The sequence below is a fragment of the Diadema antillarum genome, unplaced genomic scaffold (genome assembly GCF_040938485.1).
Source record: "Diadema antillarum isolate AM-2024a unplaced genomic scaffold, OU_Dant_1.0 scf00000217, whole genome shotgun sequence".
Classification (NCBI taxonomy): domain Eukaryota; kingdom Metazoa; phylum Echinodermata; class Echinoidea; order Diadematoida; family Diadematidae; genus Diadema; species Diadema antillarum.
In genome coordinates this window covers 1,667,994-1,681,871 of record NW_027271106.1, presented here as the reverse complement: position 1 = coordinate 1,681,871, position 13,878 = coordinate 1,667,994, and positions in this window count along the sequence as shown.

Here is a 13,878-nt window from a genome sequence, read left to right as displayed (position 1 = left end):
AGTCCGATTTGAAATAAACTACCTAGACTAATCAGGTATATATAACATGTTATGAATCTTTACAATTTCAAATATTTCTTTATTTGACTTCCCGCTTTTGTGACACTTCTGACATATTACCCATCATCATTCATTCACTCATTCAACTTTAACGTCATGTGGAATTGCTCTTTAAACAGTGGCTGATGGGGGGGGGGGGTTAGGGGGTCTAATCACCCCCCCCCCCCCCCCCCGGGCTGCTAAAACAAACTAGTAGCAGAAAAAGGGAGTCATCGTCATCGTCATCAGGTCACCCCCCCCTCCTTTGCAAAAAGCGAGATCCGCCCTTGAAAACCAGAAAAGACGGAACAGTTAGATATTCTTGACACTGTATTTCGTAGTCTCTGTTCCTAATACGTTTCTGGGCAGATCCCGGTAGGATCGTCTAATTCGAGGGGAAAAAAAACGAAACATTATGATAAAATATATGACACATATATAGATATTCTTTCGCGATAAATCAACACAAGTCAGTATGCATTTGCATAGCATAAAAATATTATAGGTAAGGTCCTTTAAGACCAAGGAAATGATAAGTCAAGATTATTCCCTTTCTACCCACGCTTATGGGTCTGTCTTTGTACAATTACAACAGTGAATGAAGATTGTCTGACTAGAAATCGCCTAAAATGCATCTTGTGTGACTTGTTCTCCAGACCGCGAAATCGCCTCTTATTTTTTCTTTTATCATGGTTTCATACTCAATTTCCTAGGGTATAAAAGCTAGGCACATTTTCTATCAGGTCCTGCATTATCAAAGGTTTCGTATACTGTTCTTTTATCAATTACATGTCTCATCAAAATCAATCTCCGAAGGAACTTTTGTTCCATGGAAACACTGCCTCTCTTCACTTGTCATTTCGTGCTTGTCACTATGTAGCCTTTTGTCAAGGCCCTCTCGCTGTAATGGGCGAGCGAAGCGAGCCCAGCCGAGCGCGACAACCCCACTCAGCTGGGCTCTCTTCACCATACAGCGAGAGGGCCTTGACAAAAGGCTTGTCACTATGCGTTCATAAATGAATGATACACGCCTTAAATTTAAAATAATAACAACAACAACAACGGTTGGGATGGGGTAGAGAAGTGTACCTGCCCCCCCCCCCCCCGCAATTTAATTGTGCTAACTTAACTCTTTTGTTGTAAGTCCGCATCGACGCGTCCATGTGGGAAGGAGTCTTTAGTTGATCGATACGGGAAGCAGGGAATACAAGTTGTTTAAATATCTTTGTATCGTTCAAGAAAAGTTGAATATTGTGACAAAATGTCGTGGAGACTGCCAGTTTTATTTGTGTGTGCTTTTTGTTTTGTTTTGGCGGACGGAACGTACATTGTTTGACAATCATTTTCCAACTTGTGTGTGTGTGTGTGTGTGTGTGTGTGTGTGTTGTTTTGTTTTTTAGGTGGGATGGCGGGGAGTGAACTTATTCTCTAATGTCTGAAGTTTGCTTTAAATGTCAATGGTCCCAAGGACACGGTGCACGAAAAATATAGATTTCATTAACTAAATGCTGTGTCTTTAATCAAATAGCCACTAACTTAACCCGAAATGCGCCGATTTCTTCTCGGGACTTCAATTGCTCGCATATCAGGTTTTATCGGGTAAGCTTTTTATCGGGTTTTAACGAATTTTATTTCATTGTTTGTCTGCTTTCGGCAATACGAGGAACGCATTCTAATGCTTTTCTGAATTTAACCAGAAACTGATCTGCTGAGAAAGCTTCCTGGCGGCTTAATCTTTATTGGCACCCACACTATCCTAATTATACCTATGCTCCCATGTGAATCCATTTGGTGCTGCCAAAAACAGCTTTACACTTCCAAATTTCACCGCATTCTACATAAATTCATGGCACGATCTCTGGGATTCCAAACACCCATAGGCTTAATACAGCACGACCCTTAATTACTGGGTGTAAACACACTCTGCAGGTTGAACTTGGAATACGGGACGTGCATGTCATTCTTTAGGCCAATACACTACAACTCAGTTATTAACCCGTACAAGACCGGCTAAAATGCTGAAGCGCTATAAGACACGAGCAAACGTTTTTCTGATGAAATATGCACACACACACACACACACACACACACACACACACACACACACTTTTAGCTCTTCGGGAAAACACAAATACAACAAAACCTGTAACTATCCGAGGGTTCGGTCCGGAGATTTACTTTCAGTCAAATATCTTAGCTATAAGATGAAACATTATACGAGTGGCAAGATTTAAAAAAAATGTTCATTTACATTGTATCATGGCCATAAGTCAAATAAGGTTATGTCCAAACGTTCTATTCTGTCTCTCAGTCCAGTATTGACTGCGTGGCTATTTGTTCCTTCTCCCGCTTCCACTCTTCAAAAGGTACTCCAACTTCCTTCTTGTTTTTCTCCTCAAAATGAACCAGCTACAGGACTTAGGGCAGGATTCCTTTCATTTGATCCGGCTCCTTGATAAAGTGAAAGGCATCCGATATTTTGAGGTATTGCGTGCGATTTCCATCGCTCTAGTCAACAACAACACGTCCCTAAACCCTAATGAAGGCAGCCTCTAAGTATCTGCTTTCTTCAGATAGACATCGTGGCTGGGCTATCTCTACTGCGGCTCTAAATTGAAACTGTTTAAAGCAATGCTGTGCTATTTATGCTGTGCTATTTATGTCTTGATGAGATGTGATTGCACGGACGAACAGCACATACAAGTGAAACATGACTGACTTGTTATGACTGTGTACAATCTGCCCATGAGAGTAAAAATGAACAAGACTCTGAGGTTCTCATATTTGTCTTGCTACGTTCAGAAACATTTGATAGGTAGGCCCCTATATTTGAAACATTTTTTTTGTTGTTTACTGAACTCAATTCGGTGACCACATCAGATTCATGTGGTGAGAATGGTGTGTTATTCTGAGCATAATCTGTATTGTTTGTCAGTTTAATGTCTACATTTTAAGGAATTATAGGTATTGCTGTCATATCTATAACGTTGATTCATTTTACCACAGTATACAGTACCACAATATACGTATAAGCTGTTTTCCTTAATCAGTATTTAAGTTTGCACACATTTATTATCATTATTTTTTTAGATTCATAGATGGATATGGGGTTAAAGATTTTTAAAATGCAATTTTGGGAGATGAAAATATGTGTATGGTTGTGGGCATTCTCTCTAAATCTATCATATCGCGTCTGGAAACATCACCTACAATGGCAAAGATTATCAGCTGTCGAGACTGTGTTCAGAATATAAAAGACACACCGGTCGGTCCTTCATTTACGTGCGTCAAAATATTTGGTTTGGTTTATTTCAGCATTCAATTAAATACAAATTCAGATTCAAATAATACAGTAAAGACAAACGCATTAGTTCCAATTTTAGGAAAATATTACACAATTAAAAAACATATCGGCAATAAAATTATTCAAAAACATACAAAACATAAAAATAAGATTCCCAGTACATAAGAGAGATGACTGAATGACTGTGAGCGGTTAGGCTGAAAATGGATGGGGCCTCATCTACCTGTTGAAAGGGGAGAGCGGTAATGCAGCTCTTGGTTTTGTTTGTGTTTTTTTGATCTCTTGAAAATTTCAGTGATGAAGATACAACGAATTTAATCAGGTGTACTTTTCTTCTGTAACTGTCTGATAACACGAAATGTTCGGTTTCTAGGGCGTGTGAAATTTTGCTCTCCTATATCTTCCTTTTGACCTTTCGGTGTCGGGCCGTTTTTATAGAATTCTACATTCCACACTGAGCTTCCATCTTGACTGCTGCGGGACGTAAATGTTAACAAATAGAAATCAATTTCGACATTTATATACTTTTCACCAAAAAAAAAAAAAAATGAGAGTGAAAAAAATCTTTACAATGTATTACACTCACCTTGACACTGTTTAAAGTGTTCAAATTATACGTGTTTTCCTGCTTAACATCTTAGACTTCATAAACAATGAATGATTTTCTGATATTCTGATTTTAGCTATTTCGAAGATGATTCATAAAAAGCAATTCGTTTTGTTGTCGCAATTCGTTGCCAAATTTGTCCTACAGGGCGCTATTTTCACCCATAGAAGGTTTACCAGCCAGGCTATACCAATTCACAACAACTCCACACTGTTAACTTGCTTATTATCTTACCCTTACTCTATTTTACCCTTGTTTTCTACGCCTGTGCAGGGAATAAGTCTTGTAAGCCTCGCTTTAAAAAAGTCACAATTAGCGTGGTTAAGTTCGAACCGTGTGCCTTCGAACTGAAAGCATAAGACACAGTACACCTCCCTATCAGTGCAAATAAACTGTAAGTATGCCGTTACCATAGCAATTTGACGTGATGTGATCAGGATGTAATGGCCGCTGAACACGTTTCTGTATGGTCACGTTCGCGTAAAAGTGATGTGCGAAATGTTTGTGGATGTTTACATAATATGCAGTGTGTATGTCATCGCCATTATAGTAAGTTGAAGTTATTATAACCGTTGATGTTGAACCCATCAAATCCTGCTATAGAAAAAAATCGAAACATTTTAGTATGAAGCATCTGTATCTTTATAGATAGTGAAGACAAAGGCGAAGCAGTAGGTTTTCTGCAGCACAAGCCTCCTTACTTTTGTTTGCTATTAATGATGCGACCTTTTCCGTCTTCCTATAAGAACTACATTTGTATTGCATTCTATGCAGAGTACGTATCTTGCACACTAACATTTTTCCACTCTTGACCATTCCTAAGATAATTGTGAAACCCATACTCTCTTATAATTGCTACCTTCGATACATGCATTTAATGCTTCCTTCGTAAAGACGATTGGGAAAATTTAATGGAAACTTCAAATTCTAAGTAGTGGTACAGTTTGCAGGAACTTTTTGAGAAAGTCAAAGGAAGTCTTGGCCTAATCGAATATATATTGAACAGACGATCTAACTTACGCAGAGCAATCGCTAAAAAACATTTGTTTTTCACTGCACCCTCCTTCCGAAAAAGTAATATTCTCTATGATCACTTAGATCATGGTTTTTTTCTTTTTATGGGGAGAGGGGTGGGCTTCTCGTGCTTGATATTTGTGAGTATGAAAGGAGGAGAGGGAGGAGCTTGAGAGGAGATCGATTTTCCCAAAACTTCCCGGTCTTTTGGACAACAGGTATACTATTCCTCTTAACGGAAATTGAAGTGAAGTCAATCTGTAGAGGATTGCACATCAACCCTGTCTGCCGCCCCCTATCGCCTCAGGATAGCACACACTCGTGTCGTGAAGGATTCACTCCTCCAGCGGTCGCTTACCTTCGTCTGTTTTTTTACCTGAGCCTTAGTTTGAATTACAGCATTAGCATGGGTTTCAGACAATTATTGCTGTGTCCCGCTTCATGCCATTAGTCGATTTGGATTTATGAAGCTATTTTGTTCTTCCATAAAAATCCACCTCTGCACTATTTTTGTTAACAGGTGCTGTTGCAGTACATAACATACTCGCGTCACGTGTTTAAAGATATAATCTAAGCAACTATAGACAGGTAGAGTCCTAAAGGTTGGATCGTGAATTTCAGGAGCTCTATTGTTTTCGTGTGAATTTTCATGGTTCTATTGGCCAAAGTACTTATCTTTTGTAGTTATGGGCACACCTTTGGTTTGGCATAGACTACAGTCCGAGAGTCATAGTTTGAGTAGATGCAAACTTTATAGATGCATTTACTTTTGGATTCTTTATACCATAGTATCAATATTCTAGCTTATTTCATTTTGACAGAATTTGATAGGTTGGCCTGCATAGAATATAGTTCAAGGGAAACACTGTAAAAAGTATGAAAAGATGTCTTGTAGAATGAGCACTAGATTGTTTGGATGAGTTTATATTTTGCAACGATTTAAAGTAAAACGTAATTGTAGAATGCATTTTAGGAATGTCAGATTTCCGCTCTATTAAACTGTAAATAAAGCAGTTTGTCAATCAACCGTTTTCTTTGCTTCTCGCAATGACGACGGATTATCTAAAATTCAGTACATTTCTTTTGATGCGGTCCCTTTTGCACCAGAATCTTTCTGCACAACGGAGTAACCAACGTATTTGCAATTGTCTTGTAATCTTCACACTTTGCGGCTATATCTGTCTGCAAATTGGGGCGCAGGAACGTGAAGTTTTTGTTTTATATCTCATTTACATACAAATAGGAAATCTGGTTTACTTAAATTTGTAGGTTAAGCCTGTTTAGGAGCACGTACGTTTTTATGTCTTTGTAGAGGGGCCTACATCATAACATACCTGTGTGGACTCCCATGGGTCCCATTCACTGCGTTATCCCGAAGCACTGTTGCTGAACGTCCCTGGCTGTTAATCTGTTTCTTCCCTCCCATATTCCGTGAGAGGGGGCTATTGACGAACGGATGTTGTCCAACAACCCACCCCCTGGTCATCAAACACTCCTGTACTTTATCGAGCAGGTACACCTTTTAGCTGACATCTCTGTGGGCAATATCAGACTCAATGTGTGCGTGTGTGCGGTGTTTGTCCTCCTGTGTTATTGCGTCCAAATGGCTGCCTGTTATTTTTTGGCGCCGGTGTTCCCCCGACTTAATGGGTTAAAGGGCAAAATCTGATGGAGATGGAGGGGGGGGGGGAACATTTCTTGATAGAGTAGGTAGAGAAGTAATAACACTGGAAGTTTGTATTTTGTGCTGTTGTTGTGGGCTTTTGGGGGCAGGCAGCTATTTTTCTTTTCTGTACTGGTCAGTTTGAAGTAACTAAAGGCAAGTAGAGAATGATCGATCAGGTTATCTCAGCATCACTGTTATAACACCACCAATCAGTGCTGTGAGTGTATAATATCAATGTTTTGCAAGCGCTAATTTACAAAACAACAAAGAAAGACCATTGATTTGTTTAAGAAACTTTTTTTTTTCTAAGTTCCCCTTATCTTGGCCTCCTATTCTGAAACAGGTATCTCGTATTTTTTGCAAGGTTTTATTATATTTTGATAAACAAATGTAAGGATAAATTCTTGGAGATTTGGAAATGACCATTACATTTGTCTCTTTGCTGTTATTATGAGCTGGGTAAGGTTTGAACTGGTTTAATGTGCAGAAGCGGAGACAATGTTACATCTGTTGATTAACTCGGAAGATTGGGATAACGTCTCTTTAGAGATGCCTGTGTATTTTCCAACCGCTTCTTCCGGGCACCTTTTTCTTTTCTGTCTGCGATGTTCAAACATATTATCTTGTGTAAGCTTTGTGCTGACGTGAAGAAGAAAAAGGAAGAGAGTGTGTGTCGGGGGGAGGGGCGGACTTTTTTAATAGATCAAGTGGGTGTAAGACACCTAGCGGGTACTTGAGAATTTCTAGTGGCTATGGAGCCAATATGTTTGCCTTGGCGTGCTGGAGCAAGCATTATGGCTCAAGTTTATTGAACTGCCTATCAGCCACAGATGGTACAGAATGAGCCCATCAAGCCAACCAACGTTATGGCGTTTCCTAAATTTCCCCTGTATGTGTGTTTGTGTGTGTTTGTGTGTATATGTGTGTTTCTGTGTAAGTGTGTTTCCCCCTTTATCGTGGTTATCTCTTTGTGGGCTTTGAGTGCAGAATGGTACAGAAGACCCCACAGCGTTGTACACACTGTCAAAAAACATAAAAACAACATGCACTGAAAGAGTTAACAAAGTGATGGAAAAAATCATGACATTAGCGGTAGGAAAAAGTCAGTGTGCATATCGGTAATAAACAAACTTAATGGTAGAAATAATGGTATCCACATGGGGTAAAGAGAATGTTTATGAGGTTTTTTTAGGGCCCTATAGCCTATAATGTTTATTGCGGAGAGCGGAACACAATTCCAAAGGCTCATCGATTCTATCGCTCACTCCTCGTTTTTGCAGAACATGTATGAAAGTCGTATTTTTCATAATATTGGTTGTAATTAAAGACTTGAAATTAGGACGCCTTAGAATTGGGCAAAAATTGTTTTCGGGGCTGAAAAATAGGGGTAGAGAGAATATTTGAAAGTTACATTTGCAGTATCTTGTATATAGAATTGCTCTACCTTTAATCCTCACGAAAATTACACACAATTGTGTGCATATACAATGCCTGTGTTTGTTTGTGTGTGTGTGTGTTGCAAGACAATTCTTCTCTTTTAGAATATAAATGACAATTTGACGCTATTGCAGATACAGAAACTTTTAACGATTAATAGTTTTGCTTCCTTCATTTGAACCATAACCTACAAACAAATCCAAAGTAAACCCAACTAAACCCAACTGTGCCCCTCCCTCCATCCTATGAAAACCAGGGGCCTGTTTCATTTTATTGAGCGTAACTCAGTGAATTGAGGGTAAGTTCAATATTGAGCGTAGGTCCTGTTTCATAAAGACACATACGTTTGATTTAAAAAAAAATCAAGCATCACTTTCAGTAGATTGAGCGTCACTTGTGATCAATCGCAAAGTTGTTTATGGAATGCAATTTGCGATTGATCGCAACTTACGCTCAATCTTTATGAAACAGGCCCCTGGACTTATGTCAGAGATAAAACACAATCCCACAATCAGTATTGCCAATTATTAATCTGAGCCTGACCGAACTCATTTGGTACGTTCTGGGATGAGTACGGACAAGATGAATTTGTTACCATTGGTTTCTTGCTGTCACCTTCAGCACTGTACGCTATACTGGTTGATATCACGTGCTGTCAGCGTTAGATGTGAATACATCGGCACTTGAATGTTATTACGTCATACGTCTCAGTCATTACACCCACATAGCCCAGTGAGGGCGTTATAATGATATGATCTGCGAAGCCCTCTGATGACTTGTAGTGACCAAGTTGAAAAGTTCCCAAAACCACAACAAAGATAATAATGGATGATGGTTACACATTGTTAACCAAAATATGATGTGATACAGGATTGTGCGATATACATTCCTGAACAAATCTCGGCGATTAGTTTGACTTGAGACTTTGAATTGCGTCACTAGGTAATTTAATCATCAAAAATGATTATTTCGGTATTCATGAATTACATGAAATTAGTATTCTTACGTTCTGTCCATTTATTGAAGAATGATCTGAGAGTCTGTTAGTGAATTGAATAGACTTTCTTAATGACACATATGTTCTCTGGTACATTTTGAATTTATCATAGAACACACTTGGTATAAAGATGATTAAAAAGTCACTTTTTTTTGTCATTAAGATTACACAAATTTCATTAAAGCGATGTTATCTTAGATGAAATGCCACCATAAATGACTACTTATTAGTTCGGACCACTCCAGCAGCGTTGTACCACGAGAGAATAAACACGGCGTTAGCATCTTTACAGAGATGTGCAAAGATTACATCACTTCGATCAATGAAATGTCAATCATTCATGGTTCATTGGGTAATTTCAGACGATAAGGCTCATACACGAGAGATAAATCAACTATTTTGCATTTGTGTTGTCTTTGTTGATGGTTTTGTTGTTGTTTTTGCCGTATATTGTGGGGGATACGGTTGAAACCGTTTAAACTGACTGACTCGGTGAATTCCCGTGACGTCGTCAGCCATGTGTTCATACTGCTCATACATCACAGTCAATGATAACACTGCTCATACATCACACTCAATTATAAACTTCTTGTGTCGGGGGAGTTACACCACTCTCACCATTGATCTGTATGTTTTGTTGACATTCAACTATGTGTGTTTTGATAGTATAAAAATGCAATTTCTATCCGAGACTGGCTTCATACCTCTTTGACGTAAAATTATGCTTATCGCCAGAACTACTGCCAACATTCAAATATTCTAAATCATAAGGCTGGTACAATTTATTCTTGTGTCAATATCAAGACTAATACCTTTGCCAGCAGTATAAATGTTTACGAAAATGACACTTGAATTACCTCTATTATGGCTTTCACTTTCAACAAGCATTTCATCTAGACTTTCACTCTCTTATTTTTCTCTTTTTCTTCTTCTTGGTCATGTTTATCTTTCATCCTTTATCTTATTTTTGTTCTTTATCTTCTTTCTTCTCCATCTTTCTAAAATTTTTGTTTCCTACTGCTCCCTCGTCTTTTACCAATTCCGCCCTCCCTGGAAGCACTAATCATGCAACGCGTTCGAGGGATCGAGGAAAAGGAGCTCTTTGTCAGACCAGCGCATCAACAGGTGGATTCATCTGGTGGAGTTTGAAACCATCACTATTTGCACGTGATGATGTCATAAGTAGGCTCTGCTGAGCTCAATTAAGCAATGAAATTAAATGGCCAATAAAGGAGGGAAATATCGGCGAAGCCTGTTCTCGAATTACAGCTCTCTCAGATTTCAGACACCTCGGGAGACAAAAGGCAATGAGGCAGAGGAGGATATGAGTCTTCCTAGAGATAGTGAAGATATTTGGAAAAATGTCATGCATTAGTGTGAAGAAAAAGTATTGAATAGATGAACAAAAATGGATGAATGCATTAGTAGGTGAAATATAACCTAAAGCATAGAGCATTATGATTGTCTTACACTCATCGATGAATTCAGAACACTCCCAACGTCATGCTAAAATGCTATTAACAGAAATGTAATACTCATCAGAGCCAGAAGAACTCTCCTTACTTGCTTTGTTCTGCTGCGATTTTTTTTCACACTCTCTTTGTAATATGAATAGATGTATCACATCACTTGTAGATGCATGTCGTACCGCGTTCGTGTTTGCTAAGGAAATCGATCGCCTTGGCCAGAAACGAACCAACATTTACGCGCGCAATCAATCCGCTGGGAAGTGTCGGCTTTTGGTTTATGAGTGGTGCAGTTATTGGGAGTCGGCCGTGAAGTGGCGGTGGAAAATGGGCTGATGAGTAGGGAGATGCAATGCGCTGTGACATCAGGCAGTGTTCGAGGCATGTTTGAGGCTCTTCTCCACGCCACTCTACGTCAGAGCGGTGTTCTGTTAGTCATGATGGTCGTGTTGAAACGGCTGGCTCCGGCATGTCTGACGAGTTCTTGCCTTACACTCGAGCCTACCTGGTGCGTGTAGGCTAAAGCGCCTAATGTGCGTCTTTACTCTAGCTGTTGTAAGTTACCTCCTCCTCAAACTGGGGCTGGAACTCGTCATCACGCAACATAGTCCCTCCTGTCACGCTGATTGTCAAAGTGTGTCATGCCGCACGGGGGCGGGCTTGACTTAAAGTGCGAACTGACGAGCGTCCTCGTCTACCTAACATCTTAAACACTTGTGGCGCATATCACGGTAAAGCCAGGTGTATTTTTCTCCATAATTAGCACATCTTATAATACAATATTTGACATAAGCAGCTGGAAGAGGAGGCTCAGGCGCAAAATGCTCCTCTCAGGATGATGTGTTGTCATGGTGACTGTCGCCAGGCTGTCTGGGTACTCGAAGCGGCGGGCTCTCTGACACTCCTAACTTCACGCCTACAAGTAGCTTTACAGCCCCGGTGTGTATACATACCAAAGATTCCCCGTGTCGGGTTTCAGCCAGAGATGCATGGCTATGGGTCAGTCAGCCTTTGTACAACATCGTTTCCTCTTCCAGAATGGGCAACAATACTCCACATAATACCTGCTTGTCAGATGAAATCGTGCGAATCTAGGCCACGCGTGTAGAGGTCCTTTTGAGTGATGAGGTGGTGATGTAGTATCCGTTTTATAAAACATTTGCATAAAATATCTTTCATCAAGTTAAGGAATCCTGCTGAAGAATTGGGGATTAAGTGGTTTATTGTAATGCTAGACAGCGTTAAATCACAGGTATGACATCTTTCATTCATTTACCATGTGTGCCACACCTCGAGGACCGGAACTCTACCCCGTCTCCTTCGGGCCCGGGCCCCGTCACTTCTCCTGGATGGCACAAAGTCATTTCACCTGTCAAAGATGATCTAATACATGTACAGCATGAAGACATCAGTTTCTTGAGAACATTTTTTACTCACGTGGCAATCCGTCTAGATTTCAGCTTCAATCTGTCAAACTTTAAACGGAAACGTCTGATGTGAGCTGTCAATTAAAACTTGATGAGTAATCTGGAGTAATAATTGACACTTTGTATTTTTATGATACCTATCAAGCCTCTTCTGAATGTATGTTTGTCCTATTTCAAGAACAAAAAAATGTGAATATTTCTAATTCCCACTTTCTATCTCTCACACTCTATCCTACTCACTCTAGTTTGTTATCAATAACACTTCTTGTTGCATACATACATACATACATACGTACACACACGTACAGGTGTGATCATTATTTTTCATTGTCTATACATATTGCAATGGCATTACCATATACTTTATGTGCCTGTATGGGTTTGTGTGCAGGCACATGATTGTGTTCCCATAAAAAGCGTTGATAGAAGCCTAACGTGAGTTTATCTTTCAAATGTTGTCCACGAACAAACGCAGTTTGAGCCGCTGTGGTGTACCTAAAGTAGCTGTGATTAAGATTAACAATAGAAATAGAATTCATAGAGAAGCAACAAAGTCTTGTTTTGTGGGGGCGTTGTGCCATAGTGGATAAGACTCCCGACTCCCCATCGGAGAACCCGAGTTCAATTCCCGCCCAGTGCTTACGTCCCTGGACAAGATGTTTTTCCCACCACGTCCCTCTCAACCAAGGTGTATAAATGGGTACCTGGCAACGCTAGGGTAATAATAACGGCAGGGCCCTCTGGTAGAGCAGTGGCAAAACTGAAGAGGCTACCCTGGATAAAGACGACCTTTTTTGTCGTCAGCAATGAGCTGGACAGTGAGTAAAAGGTTAGTCCAAACACACAAGATAGTTATAAGGCCAGACGTGTAGGAGAGAGAAATAAACAGAATGAAAGAAAGAGAGAGTTAGGGACAGAAATAGGGAGAGAAAGAGAGAAGATCGTAAATGAAGACGGACCCAAACAACTTGTTCTCGAAAGGTATATAGAGCGCAGCATGCATGCCGTCAGATTAGCTTTCTTTCACTGTACTTTCCGGACCATGGGCCGTATAACAGCAGCCCGTCGCACTGCTAAATGCAGCGCGAGCGGGACACGAAAATTGTGTCAAGAAGAGCCGGATATGTCTCAATTCCGAGATCCTGTAATGCTATGCCTTCTTCCCCATTCATCACATCTAGGAACCAAGTACAACGTGTTGCTTTAGTACTGAGCCTGAGCAAACCACTCCGACAGACGACGATGTCTGTTGACAAACATGAATAGGAGACAGCGATATTCTCAAACCTGTCATTTCTACTTACTGTAAAAGTGGAGATTTTCGCGGTGTTGACATTTTCGCACTTGTCGCAAGACCATAAACCTGCGCAAAAGATAAAAGCACGCGAATATGTTTAATTTTTTTTTTTGCTTGCAATATATTCCAGTAGTTCATGTCGTGATTCCGCGGGATTAAAAACAAGCGAAACTCCTCTTGACCGGCCGAGCGCGAAAAATTATACTCACGCGAAAATATCCACTTTTACAGCAGACGAAATCAGTAGTTCTATCTCTTTCACCGAGATGTGGATTTTAATATCAACGGCGACACCTCTGTTATTGCTTAAATGACGCACTCTCATCCGAAGAGTAATACCATTCCATACCAAAACCCGTTATATCTATTCAGAAAAGAGTTTATGGTTCTCCTTAACACTTTATGTTCTCTTAGTTGCTCCTTTCGCATAAATTTTACCATCCCATTATACTAAACACTGAAAAGAAGGACTTGTTTTCATTGGAACTGACATACTCACGCACTTACCCAGATTCACGTAACAACAGCCGAAATGACAGCATTAGAAAGGAAAATTATACAAAATGTCAAAAGAGAAAACAGAGAGTAGGAAAATCTTTTCATGTTTTCCTACGAGACAAATGG